The sequence below is a fragment of the Coregonus clupeaformis genome, chromosome 27, assembly GCF_020615455.1.
Source record: "Coregonus clupeaformis isolate EN_2021a chromosome 27, ASM2061545v1, whole genome shotgun sequence".
In the NCBI taxonomy this organism is placed as follows: Eukaryota; Metazoa; Chordata; class Actinopteri; order Salmoniformes; family Salmonidae; genus Coregonus; species Coregonus clupeaformis.
In genome coordinates this window covers 29,597,824-29,611,716 of record NC_059218.1, presented here as the reverse complement: position 1 = coordinate 29,611,716, position 13,893 = coordinate 29,597,824, and the positions used below count along the sequence as shown (strand labels likewise).

The 13,893-nt window shown below is 44.1% G+C and overlaps 1 long non-coding RNA gene across 1 annotated transcript; it reads right to left on the bottom strand.

Annotated features, from left to right (window-relative positions):
• Positions 1 to 11,413: 11,413 nt before the first annotated feature.
• LOC121541183 lies at positions 11,414 to 13,263 on the bottom strand. The gene is made up of 2 exons (XR_005995725.1): positions 13,177 to 13,263; positions 11,414 to 11,794 (listed from the first exon to the last, which is right to left on the bottom strand). It is a non-coding gene; the product is annotated as an uncharacterized LOC121541183 (long non-coding RNA).
• Positions 13,264 to 13,893: the final 630 nt, after the last annotated feature.

Below are 13,893 nucleotides of genomic sequence, written 5' to 3'. Positions count from 1 at the left end.
ATACAGCGGCTTGCGAAAGTATTCACCCCCTTGGCATTTTTCCTATTTTGTTGCCTTTTTGGGGGGTTGTATCATTTGATTTACACAACATGCCTACTACTTTGAAGATTCAAAATATTTTTTATTGTGAAACAAACAAGAAATATGACAAAAAAACTGAAAACTTGAGCGTGCATAACTATTCACCCTCCCAAAGTCAATACTTTGTAGAGCCACCTTTTGCAGCAATTACAGCTGCAAGTCTCTTGGGGTATGTCTCTATGTTTGCCACATCTAGCCACTTGGATTTTTTCCCATTCTTCAAGGCAAAACTGCTCCAGCTACTTCAAGTTGGATGGGTTCCGCTGGTGTACAGCAATCTTTATGTCATACCACAGATTCTCAATTGGATTGAGGTCTGGGCTTTGACTAGGCCATTCCAATCAATGTAAATGTTTCCCCTTAAACCACTCGAGTGTTGCTTTAGCAGTATGCTTAGGGTCATTGTCCTGTTGGAAGGTGAACCTCCATCCCAGTCTCAAATCTCTGGAAGACTGAAACAGGTTTCCCTCAAGAATTTCCCTGTATTTAGCGCCATCCATCATTCCTTAAATTCTGACCAGTTTCCCAGTCCCTGCCGATGAAAAACATCCCCACAGCATGATGCTGCCACCACCATGCTTCACTGTGGGGATGGTGTTCTCTGGGTGATGAGAGTTGTTGGGTTTGCGCCAGACATAGCGTTTTCCTTGATGGCCAAAAAGCTCAAGTTTAGTCTCATCTGACCAGAGTACCTTCTTCCATATGTTTGGGGAGTCTCCCACATGCCTTTTGGCGAACACCAAACGTGTTTGCCTATTTTTTTATTCAAGCAATGGCTTTTTTCTGGCCACTCTTCCGTAAAGCCCAGCTCTGTGGAGTGTACGGCTTAAAGTGGTCCTATGGACAGATACTCCATTCTCCGCTGTGGAGCTTTGCAACTCCTTCAGGGTTATCTTTGGTCTCTTTGTTGCCTCTCTGATTAATGCCCTCCTTGCCTGGTCTGTGAGTTTTGGTGGGCGGCCCTCTCTTGGCAGGTTTGTTGTGGTGCCATATTCTTTCAATTTTTTAATAATGGATTTAATGGTGCTCCGTGGGATGTTCAAAGTTTCTGATATTTTTTGATAACCCAACCCTGATCTGTACTTCTCCACAACTTTGTCCCTGACCTGTTTGGAGAGGTCCTTGGTCTTCATGGTGCCGCTTGCTTGGTGGTGCCCCTTGCTTAGTGGTGTTGCAGACTCTGGGGCCTTTTAGAACAGGTGTATATATACTGAGATCATGTGACAGATCATGTGACACTTAGATTGCACACAGATGGACTTTATTTAACTAATTATGTGACTTCTGAAGGTAATTGGTTGCACCAGATCTTATTTAGGGGCTTCATAGCAAAGGGGGTGAATACATATGCACGCACCAGTTTTCCATTATTTATTTTTTAGAATCTTTTGAAATAAGTTATTTTTTTCATTTCACTTCACCAATTTGGACTATTTTGTGTATGTCCATTACATGAAATCCAAATAAAAATCAATTTCAATTACAGGTTGTAATGCAACAAAATAGGAAAAACGCCAAGGGGGATTAATACTTTTGTAAGGCACTATATATATATATACAGTTGAAGTCGGAAGTTTACATACACTTAGGTTGGAGTAATTAAAACTTGTTTTTCAACCACTCCACAAATTTCTTGTTAACAATCTATAGTTTTGGCAAGTCGGATAGGACATCTACTTTGTACATGACACAAGTAATTTTTCCAACAATTGTTTACAGACAGATTATTTCACCTAAAATTCACTGTATCACAATTCCAGTGGGTCAGAAGTTTACATACACTGAGTTGACTTTGCATTTAAACAGCTTGGAAAATTCCAGAAAATGATGTAATGGGTTTAGAAGCTTCTGTTAGGCAAGTTGACATCATTTGAGTCAATTGGAGGTGTACCTGTGGATGTATTTCAAGGCCTACCTTCAAACTCAGTGCCTCTTTGCTTGACATCATGGGGAAATCAAAAGAAATCAGCCAATTGTAGACCTCCACAAGTATGGTTCATTCTTGGGAGCAATTTCCAAGTGCCTGAAGGTACCACGTTCATCTGTACAAACAATAGTACACAAGTATAAACACCATGGGACCACACAGCCGTCATACCGCTCAGGAAGTAGACGCATTCTGTCTCCTAGAGATGAACGTACTTTGGTGCGAAAAGTGCAAATCAATCCCAGAACAACAGCAAAGGACCTTGTGAAGATGCTGGAAGAAACAGGTACAAAAGTATCTATATCCACAGTAAAACGAGTCCTATATCAACATAACCTGAAAGGCCGCTCAGCAAGGAAGAAGCCACTGCTCCAAAACCGCCATAAAAATGCCAGACTACAGTTTGCAACTGCACATGGGGACAAAGATCGTACTTTTTGGAGAAATGTCCTCTGGTCTGATTAAACAAAAATAGAACTATTTGGCCATAATTACCATCGTTATGTTTGGAGGAAAAAGGGGGATGCTTGCAAGCAGAAGAACACCATCCCAACTGTGAAGTACGGGGTTGGCAGCATCATGTTGTGGGGGTGCTTTGCTGCAGGAGGGACTGGTGCACTTCACAAAATAGATGGCATCATGAGGAAGGAAAAGTATGTGGTTTAAGGACAACAAGGTCAAGGTATTGGAGTGGCCAACACAAAGCCCTGACCTCAATCCTATAGAAAATTTGTGGGCAGAACTGGAAAAGTGTGTGAGCAAGGAGGCCTACAAACCTGACTCAGTTACACCATCTCTGTCAGGAGGAATGGGCCAAAATTCACCCAACTTATTGTGGGAAGCTTGTGGAAGGCTATCCGAAATGTTTGACCCAAGTTAAAAAATGTAAAGGCAATGCTACCAAATTCTAATTGAGTGTATGTAAACTTCTGACCCACTGGGAATGTGATGAAAGAAATAAAATATGAAATAAATCATTCTCTCTACTATTATTCTGACATTTCACATTCTTAAAATAAAATGGTGATCCTAACTGACCTAAGACAGGGAATTTTTACTAGGATTAAATGTCAGGAATTGTGAAAAAACTGAGTTTAAATGTAATTGGCTAAGGTGTATGTAAACTTCCGACTTCAACTGTATATATACAGTGGGGGAAAAAAGTATTTAGTCAGCCACCAATTGTTCAAGTTCTCCCACTTAAAAAGATGAGAGAGGCCTGTAATTTTCATCATAGGTACACGTCAACTATGACATACAAGTTGAGAATTTTTTTTCCAGAAAATCACATTGTAGGATTTTTAATGAATTTATTTGCAAATGATGGTGGAAAATAAGTATTTGGTCACCTACAAACAAGCAAGATGTCTGGCTCTCACAGACCTGTAACTTCTTCTTTAAGAGGCTCCTCTGTCCTCCACTCGTTACCTGTATTAATGGCACCTGTTTGAACTTGTTATCAGTATAAAAGACACCTGTCCACAACCTCAAAAAGTCACACTCCAAACTTCACTATGGCCAAGACCAAAGAGCTGTCAAAGGACACCAGAAACAAAATTGTAGACCTGCACCAGGCTGGGAAGACTGAATCTGCAATAGGTAAGCAGCTTGGTTTGAAGAAATCAACTGTGGGAGCAATTATTAGGAAATGGAAGACATACAAGACCACTGATAATCTCCCTCGATCTGGGGCTCCACGCAAGATCTCACCCCGTGGGGTCAAAATGATCACAAGAACGGTGAGCAAAAATCCCAGAACCACACGGGGGGACCTAGTGAATGACCTGCAGAGAGCTGGGACCAAAGTAACAAAGCCTACTATCAGTAACACACTACGCTGCCAGGGACTCAAATCCTGCAGACACAGACGTGTCCCCCTGCTTAAGCCAGTACATGTCCAGGCCCGTCTGAAGTTTGCTAGAGTGCATTTGGATGATCCAGAAGAGGATTGGGAGAATGTCATATGGTCAGATGAAACCAAAATATAACTTTTTGGTAAAAACTCAACTTGTCGTGTTTGGAGGACAAAGAATGCTGAGTTGCATCCAAAGAACACCATACCTACTGTGAAGCGTGGGGGTGGAAACATCATGCTTTGGGGCTGTTTTTCTGCAAAGGGACCAGGACGACTGATCCGTGTAAAGGAAAGAATGAATGGGGCCATGTATCGTGAGATTTTGAGTGAAAACCTCCTTCCATCAGCAAGGGCATTGAAGATGAAACGTGGCTGGGTCTTTCAGCATGACAATGATCCCAAACACGCCGCCCGGGCAACGAAGGAGTGGCTTCGTAAGAAGCATTTCAAGGTCCTGGAGTGGCCTAGCCAGTCTCCAGATCTCAACCCCATAGAAAATCTTTGGAGGGAGTTGAAAGTCCGTGTTGCCCAGCAACAGCCCCAAAACATCACTGATCTAGAGGAGATCTGCATGGAGGAATGGGCCAAAATACCAGCAACAGTGTGTGAAAACCTTGTGAAGACTTACAGAAAACGTTTGACCTGTGTCATTGCCAACAAAGGGTATATAACAAAGTATTGAGAAACTTTTGTTATTGACCAAATACTTATTTTCCACCATAATTTGCAAATAAATTCATTAAAAATCCTACAATGTGATTTTCTGGATATTTTTTTCTCATTTTGTCTGTCATAGTTGACGTGTACCTATGATGAAAATTACAGGCCTCTCTCATCTTTTTAAGTGGGAGAACTTGCACAATTGGTGGCTGACTAAATACTTTTTTCCCCACTGTATATATATATATATATATATATATATATATATATACATAAAAATATTTTTGTAACTATATATTTTCCTTTATTATTTTCCGCTAACCCTACCACCCCTCCCCTAATTGGAGTAACTAATGGACAACAACACTTAAGCTTCTACTTCCAGTTTATACAGACTATGTACATTTTATGGAGAAAGGTTATTTTACAATAGTTATCTTTTGTTTGTTTTTAATCCCATCCTTCAGCTACCCTCAACCCTGCCCATCTCTCTGAAGACCATCCAGTTTTGATTTCTATTTGCCATATATTTTTAATTGTGCTGTTTCACAAAAGTTCTGAACCTTTCTATTCTCATAATTTCTACAGATTGTAAATTAAATATACTGTATTTTGCTAAAAGTATTATTATATTAATGATCGATTGACTATGACTTTTCAAATCACCCAGCAGTGCTATTTGCAGAGTTAGCTCCAGGGAATTGTTGCAATTCTTCAGCCATTCCTGAACCTACGACCAAAACAAGCTACATAAGGACAGTACCAAAACAAATGATCTAATGATTATGTCTCTTAGCAGGAAAATCTGCAGAGCTGGGATGGTTGTATCCCCCATATATATAACATTCTATTGTTTGCACGAATTTTGTATAATAATTTAAATTGAAAAATTCTACGTTTTGAATCCGACATTGAATTGACATCAGTGCCCAGTGGGTTGAGTTTTACATTTCAGCACCATAGTGTTAATTCTGGTTAAACAGCATGAGGAGAATAGGACCATACACGAGATTTCCATTCACTTCTCAAGTGTTTGCCTGTTTCATCAGTAACTGAAACTACCCAAACCAATTTGGTTAAGAATTTACCTCAATGCAATTATTTGGTTTTCTGAATCTTCTCAACAAATCCACGTTCTTAGAGCATACTAATTACAGGAAAAGTATGATTTCTAACCCTGTCCAGGATTCACATTTGTTTCAGTTTTGTTGAATTCTCCAGTTTGATTAGAATGATAGCCTACAAGCTGCGAAGTTGATAGTTCTGAGTCGTTCCATGTCACTTCAGCAAGTCATAACACCCACCATCTCAGATTGTTCTGCAAAGGAAATGTTGTGATCTATTTAATAAACACAAGAGACCAGCAAAATGGATAAAAGAGTGTGGTGGTATAGCGGGAACAGCGGCATCTAGTTGTCAAAACCTGGTACTTTCACATTACTTTATGCTAAATAAAGTTACTTAAATTACTAATTTCTCTGAATAGGAGGAAAAAAACACCAGATTCACAGGGAATGCATTACACAGTATGGAGAAGCAATACTCCAAGCCACAGCTTCCATACTTTTTGTCAAACATAGAGAATTGATACTGTATACTGTTGGGGTGGGTTTGCAATGGGGTTTGGTGCCTCTACCGGATGGAACAAGTCGGCTCTGGTCACCATTTTCCGCAGCGGACTGCAGGAGGAGGTACAGAGGGAGTTAGCCTACCGTGATGACAACCTGTCACTCGACCAGCTCATCAGCATGGCGATCCGGTTGGACAACCTCTGCGGTCCCGACAAAGACCTGCGCGGAATCCGGAGCCTATGGCTACACCTGCTCCGTGGCCAGAGCCGGTGGAGGTGGGCTCTGCACGTTTGCCCAAGGCAGAGCGTAGGAGAAGGAGGAATCTGCGCCTCCGCTCCTATTGTGGAGAAAGGGGTCATTTCTCCCCAACCTGCCCTCTATCCACTAATAGGCGAGGAGGTGACAAGCTAGGGAATTCCCCTGCTCCAACCCAGGTAGGATCCAAGATCTCCTCTCCTTTTCTGTCCCCTCAACCAGTGTGTATTTTTCCATTAAATTCCCTGAATACCCTAGCCCCTCACTCCCGTTAGTTCTGATTGATTCCGGAGCTGCCAGGAATCTTTTAGATTCGCACTGGCCACTGCATTACGCATGCCTTTGGTTCCCCTACAGTCACCCATTCCTGTTCGAGCCCTGGATAATCGTTCAATAGGGACGGGGCTCGTACATCACATCACTGTTCACGTTTCTCTGCTGACCCATGACAATCATTTAGTACAGATCACCTTCTTGATTGTAGACACCCCCACGCACCCCTTTGTTTTGGGTCTCCCCTGGTTGAGTTGGCATAACCCTGTAATTTCCTGCTCTGAGAGGAGACTGCTGGGTTGGTCGCAGGAGTGTCAGCGGAGGTATCTCAACACCACTACGGTGGAAAGTCCGGACCACGCCACTCAAGTGGATTTACCGGAGCAATACCAGGATCTGCACCGGGTTTTCTCTAAGACCCAGGCTACATGCCTGCCTCCTCATCGCCCCTGAGACTGTGCCATTGACCTGCTGTCTGACGCAGCCCTCCCGAGAGGACACGTCTATCACCTCTCCTACGCGGAGACCGAGGCCATGGAGACCTACATACAGGAGAGCCTCCAACAGGGGTTTATCCACCCCTCTACATCACCAGCCTCCTCAAGTTTATTTTTTGTTAAGAAGAAAGATAGGTGACTGCGCTCCCATGCTGGCACATCCCGAACCCTCACTCCCCTTTATTGTCGAGGTGGACGCCTCCGAAGTAGGAGTCTGGGCAGTGCTGTCCCAGCACACCAGAACCCCTCCAAAACTGCGGCCCTGCGCCTTCTACTCCAAGCAGCTGAGCCCCGCCCAGAGGAACTACGACGTAGGGGACTGGGAACTCTTGGCAGGCAAGAAGGCTCTGAAGGCGGGGAGGCACTGGCTGGAGAGGTCCAAACACCCTTTCCTGGTGTGGACGGACCACCGCAACCTAGAGTACATTAGGGAAGCGAAGATGCTAAACCCAAGACAGGCCAGGTGGGCTCTATTCTTCATCAGGTTCCAATTCACGCTTTCTTATAGGCCAGGCTCGAAGAACGTAAAGTCGGCGCTCTGTCTCACCTCTATTACGCAGAGGAGAGGCAGGGAGAAGAGACTCTCATCATCCCTCCGTTCCGTATCATTGCGCCTGTGGTGTGGGACGTGGACGCCGACATACGGCAGACCCTGTGTACAGAACCTACACCTGCACACTGCCCGGAGAACCGCACTTACGTGCCCACGGGTGTGCGGGACCACCTCCTTTCCTAGACACACATGGCGCGAATGTCGGGTCATCCTGGGATAGGCCGTACCATCGCCTGCCTGACTGAGAAGTACTGGTGGCCCACATTGGCTAGGGACATCCGGGTCTCTTCCTGCTCAATCTGTGCCCAGTCAAAGACACTCAGACACCTCCCCTACGGAAAGCTCGTTGCCCTGCCGGTTCCACAACGACCCTGGTCTCACCTCTCGGTGAACTTTGTCACTGACCTTCCCCCTCCCAGGGGAACACCACCGTTCTCGTCGTTGTGGACCGGTTTTCCAAAGCTTGTCGCATCCTTCCTCTGCCTGGGCTCCATCGACCATGCAAACCGTGGATGCTCTTTTTATGCACGTCTTCCGGCACTACGGGATACCGGAGGACATTGTGTCAGACCGTGGCCCTCAGTTCACCTCGCATATGGAAAGCGTTCATGGAACGCCTGGGGGTCACGGTCAGTCTCACCTCCGGGTACCATCCTCAAGCTAATGGGCAGGTGTAGAGGGTCAATCAGGAAGTGGACAGGTTCCTGAGGTGTTACTGTCAGGACCGGCCGGGGAAGTGGGTGGATTTTCTACTTTGGGCTGAGTACGCGCAGAATTCCTTCCGAACGTCCTCCACTAACCTCACTCCTTTCCAGTGTGTGTTGGGGTATCAGCCGGCCCTGGCACCTTGGCATCCGAGCCAGATCGAGGCCCCTGCGATGGACAAGTAGTTTCAGCGTGCTGAGGAGATCTGGAACGCTGCGCACACTCATCTGCAGCGGACCGTGCGTCGGCACAAGGAACAAGCCGAGCTCCACTGCAGTGAGGCGCCTGTTTTCTCTCCATGCGACCGGGTCTGGCTCTCAACCCGGAACCTGCCCCTCTGCTTGCCCTGCCGGAAGTGAGCCTGCGGTTTGTGGGGCCATTTAAAGTCCTGAGGAGGGTTAATGAGGTAACGTACCATTTGCAACTCCCTGCTGATTACCGCATTAAACCAACTTTTCATGTGTCTCTCCTCAGGCCAGTGGCGCCTGGACCCAGTGACGTCCTGCCTCCTCCTCTGGACATCGAGGGAGGTCCGGCTTACTCGGTCCGTGAAGTTCTGGATTCGAGGCATCGGACGGGGCGTCTCCAGTACGGCCCAGAGGAGCTGTGGGTTCCTGCGGTGGACATCCTGGACGCTTCACTGACCAGGGATATTCACCGTCAGCGCCCTGACCAATCTGCACCGCGTCCCTGTGGACGTCCCCGAGGGCCGGTGTCGTCATCGCGTCGGGGGGGGACGGGGGGACGGGGACGACTGTCACGGATTCCCCCGGTACTGCTGCTCATTCCATTCACCAGCTCCGGAGGTCTACATCACCGGTCTTCTAGGCGTCACTGACCTGGATCATTACCACCAACCCCGGACTCTCTTGTCTTATTACGCACACCTGGTTCCCATTTCTCCTGATTAGTATGTGTATATACAGCTGAAGTCGGAAGTTTACATACACCTTAGCCAAATACATTCAAACTCAGTTTTTCACAATTCCTGACATTTAATCCTGGTAAAAATTCCCTGTCTTAAGTCAGTTAGGATCACCACTTTATTTTAGGAATGTGAATGTCAGAATAATAGTAGAGAGAATTATTTATTTCAGCTTTTATTTATTTAATCACATTCCCAGTGGGTCAGAAGTTTACATACACTCAATTAGTGTTTGGTAGCATTGCCTTTAAATTGTTTAACTTGGGTCAAATGTTTTGGGTAGCCTTCCACAAGCTTCCCACAATAAGTTGGGTGAATTTTGGCCCATTCCTCCTGACAGAGCTGGTGTAACTGAGTCAGGTTTGTAGGCCTCCTAGCTCGCACACGCTTTTTCAGTTCTGCCCACACATTTTGGGATGGTGTTCTTCGGCTTTCAAGCGCCCCCCTTTTTCTGCCAAACATAACGATGGTCATTATGGCCAAACAGTTCTATTTTTGTTTCATCAGACCAGAGGACATTCTCCAAAAAGTACGATCTTTGTCCCCATGTGCAGTTGCAAACCGTAGTCTAGCTTTTTTAAGGCGGTTTTGGAGCAGTGGCTTCTTCCTTGCTGAGCGGCCTTTCAGGTTATGTCGATGTAGGACTCGTTTTACTGTGGATATAGATACTTTTGTACCTGTTTCCTCTATCATCTTCACAAGGTCCTTTGCTGTTGTTCTGTGATTGATTTGCACTTTTCGGAGACAGAATGCGTCTCCTTCCTGAGCGGTATGACGGCTGCGTGGTCCCATGGTGTTTATACTTGCATACTATTGTTTGTACAGATGAACATGGTACCTTTAGGCGTTTGGAAATTGCTTCCAAGGATGAACCATACTTGTGGATGTCTACAATTTTTTGTCAATTAGCCTATCAGAAGCTTCTAAAGCCATGACATCATTTTATGGAATTTTCCAAGCTGTTTAAAGACACAGTCAACTTAGTGTATGTAAACTTCTGACCCACTGGAATTGTGATACAGTGAATTATAAGTGAAATAATCTGTCTGTAAACAATTGTTGGAAAAATTACTTGTGTCATGCACAAAGTAGATGTCCTAACCGACTTGCCAAAACAATAGTTTGTTAACAAGAAATTTTATGGAGTGGTTGAAAAACGAGTTTTAATGACTCCAACCTAAGTGTATGTAAACTTCCGACTTCAACTGTATGTGCCCTCTGTTCCCCATTGTCCTTGTCGATTATTGTCCCATGTCCGTTGGTCTCATGAGTACCGTGTAATGTGCTCTTGTTATTATGGTCTCGTCCCGAGTATTGTTTAGAGGTTTACACCTCGCTCTTTTGTTTGGGAACCATCCCTGTGTTATATATATATATACGTGTTTGTTTTAGGCTTCGTCCCCGTCGTTTTGTATGATGTACCTTTTGTTAGGTGGAGTAATAAAAAAAACAAATACTTATTGCTGCGCCTGTCTTCTAATCATTATACAACGTGACAAGAACAATCTCTTTCTTGTGCTTTTTGAGGTGGAACGATATTTCTGTCCTTCATGCCGACCTACATAACAACAAACATTTCAGTCCAAATGCTAAAGAAAACAAAACGTCCTATAACGATGACAATTTGTTTGGCCCTGACCTTAAACAGACAAAAAGAGACATGGTGAATTTATCCCACATTCGTTCTTTACAGAAGCGGCCTTCAGTGTGCACAATGCACAGTTCCGTTTGACTCATTTGATTGTGAAATGTGGAATATTGTATAAAGAAGGCTTTGTTTAAAAACTAAGCAGTATGCTGGCAGTGTCAACTTTTCTTTCTCTGTTTATCTTCTATTCTGTTTTTCTTACTCTGTTGCTTTTCTATACAGCTGAGAGACGTGTGTTTCTGATCTCAAGTGAATGCTGACGTCCTCTGTTTTAGTGGAATAATTGAGCAATCAAGTGTCTGTCAAAATTTTACCACAAATTTAAAGAAAAACCTGGCACTATTTCCAATGCGGCAACTGGCCTGATTGTCAGAGCACTGAAGTACTGGTATGAAAATCCACATTTCTTTAGCCAGAGCTCCAAAACACAGTTTTCACAATTAATCACAATGTCATCACAATGTATTATCTTAAACTTTTAATCTAAATGCAGTGGAGACACCACATGGTACTTTACACTCAAGTGTTTCTAAACGATTGAAGCTTGGTCACATCCTGTCCAGTACAGTATCTCTCCCTAACACACTGTAGACAGACAGAGTCTTTTCCCGTGTCTCCTGGTGCTGTTTGCCCCTGCCGCAGCGCAGGCTGTGTCCTAGGGCAGTGATGCGTGTGGAACGATGCAGCCCGTGCTAGCGTGATCCTGGGCGACACGGCAACGGGGCGGGCTCCTCCCTGACTCAGAGCAGGTCCACACGGTGGGCTGTCACAGCTCATCATCATCACACACTCCTCCGATCAATACTACCCAGCCCCCTGACACTGCTGCCTGCCTGCCTACACACTTTCCACACCAGACATAGACAGAGAGCAATAGAGAGAGAGAGAGAGAGAGAGAGAGAGAGAGAGAGAGAGAGAGAGAGAGAGAGAGAGAGAGAGAGAGAGAGAGAGAGAGAGAGAGAGAGAGAGAGAGAGAGAGAGAGAGAGGGGGGTGAGTGGAGAGAGAGAGAGAGAGAGAGAGAGAGAGAGAGAGAGAGAGAGAGAGAGAGAGAGTGAGAGAGAGAGAGAGAGAGAGAGAGAGAGTTGGAGAGAGAAAGGAGAATGAGAAAGAGAGGTATAGAGACAGAGAGAAAGAGAGAGAGAAAAGGAGAGAGAAAAAGAGAGAGTCAAATGGAGGTATCAGGTGGAGGTACAGTCTATGGGAGGAAAAACAGAGAGCAGATGATGAGGGAAGAGAAAAAATAAAAGAGTAAATCCTTGGTATTATGCTTTTACTATTATTTTTTCCTCCAATTATAATCTTGTGGCTTCTATGACAAAAACACATGTATACACCAGCAATTACCACTCAGTTTAATTTCAGGGCTACTGTATGCAGTAATACTCAGCATGAGTTGTCAACTCAGCATGAGTTGACGTTTTCCTGGCCACTTACCTGAGATAAAATCTGCTGAAATTTAAACAGGTAATTTCAGCATAATGCTGACCAAGGCTTTTACATGATGTACATACTGTATAATTTAGCCAAGAGCATAGCAACATTTTCCTCACGGTATAACACTTTAAATTTCCCAAATTAAATGAAAAGCAATAAGAGTATGTATGAAAGATTTGGTGAATGACATCCGTAACAGGGTGGAATACGGTTCACCAATTTAATATCATAAAGTCTGTAGACTGAAATTTCTCACAGCAGCTATGCAAGAGAGAGCACAGTCCGACTTAATGGATGAGATTTTATTTATTTGAGGCTTATGACATGAACGTTCTGCATTTCTACATTTTCTATCTTAGTTTAGTAGTCACTTCACACCACATTAGTTTAGCAGTCACTTCACATAAGAGAATGATTTTCTAATCTCTAGCGAGTATGATGTAAATGTAGACTATACACTTCCAGCAACAATACTGGAGTCCTCTTAAGATGTCTAACTTGGATAATATGTGGTGTTTCCAAAGGATGGGTTGAAATTTTGCTGAGCTGAGGAAACAGAATGAAAGTGAACAAATTTCACTGAAACCAACATCTGTTTTAAAAGAAAAAGAAAGTGTGCACCATGACTACAGTACAGTTTGACAAGCGGCAACTAATCACATGAACTTTTCTTGGCCTTCACTTGAGGTAGTTTTAGTTGAACATTGGTAGGAAATGTTCCATACCATAGCCCTCTCAGTTTTCCATAAAAAAGCAATTCCATTGTAAATAAACGGTATAAAATCCCTTACCAGGTAATACCAAACCTAGCTTATGTCACAGGTTCCAGATCCGAGACTCCACGAGACACATTCCCCACACCAGTGGTCTGGCCAAAGCAGAGTCTACACTGGCCTCTAAAAAACACCATGACTGTTGCAACAGCGACAGGCACCCTGCATTTGAGAGGCCCGTGCCAGCCCCCCTTGAAAAATCAATACTCCAAAGCCCCTCTTGACAAACAGACGAGCGCGTCCCCAGGATGCATCCTGCCAAACCCCTGTCAGACAGACTGTATTTATGTGCTTCTCCTCTGTCTTGTGCCTGGTTAATAGGGCAAATGTCTCGGCCAATACAAGTAAAAGTATGGATCATAGTGCTGGTTTTACACCTCCTGTCTGTTAAATGCTTACGTGACAAACAGCCCTCTTATAGCTAGAGTTTATTGAAACCACAAAGCAATATAATACCACAGTGGATTTATAAATCTTGCCCCAAAGTAAATGGCCTACAGTGATTGACAGGCATTTGGCCATTCTGGGCTCACCATTTACCTAGAGTACAGTGCATATATACAGTGCATTCGGAAAGTATTCACACCCCTTTACTTTTTCCACATTTTGTTATGTTACAGCCTTATTCTAAAATTGATTAAATAACATTTGTCTGTCATAAATCTACACACAACACCCCATAATGACAAAGTGAAAGCAGGTTTAAAAAAAAAAACAGAAATACCTTATTTATAT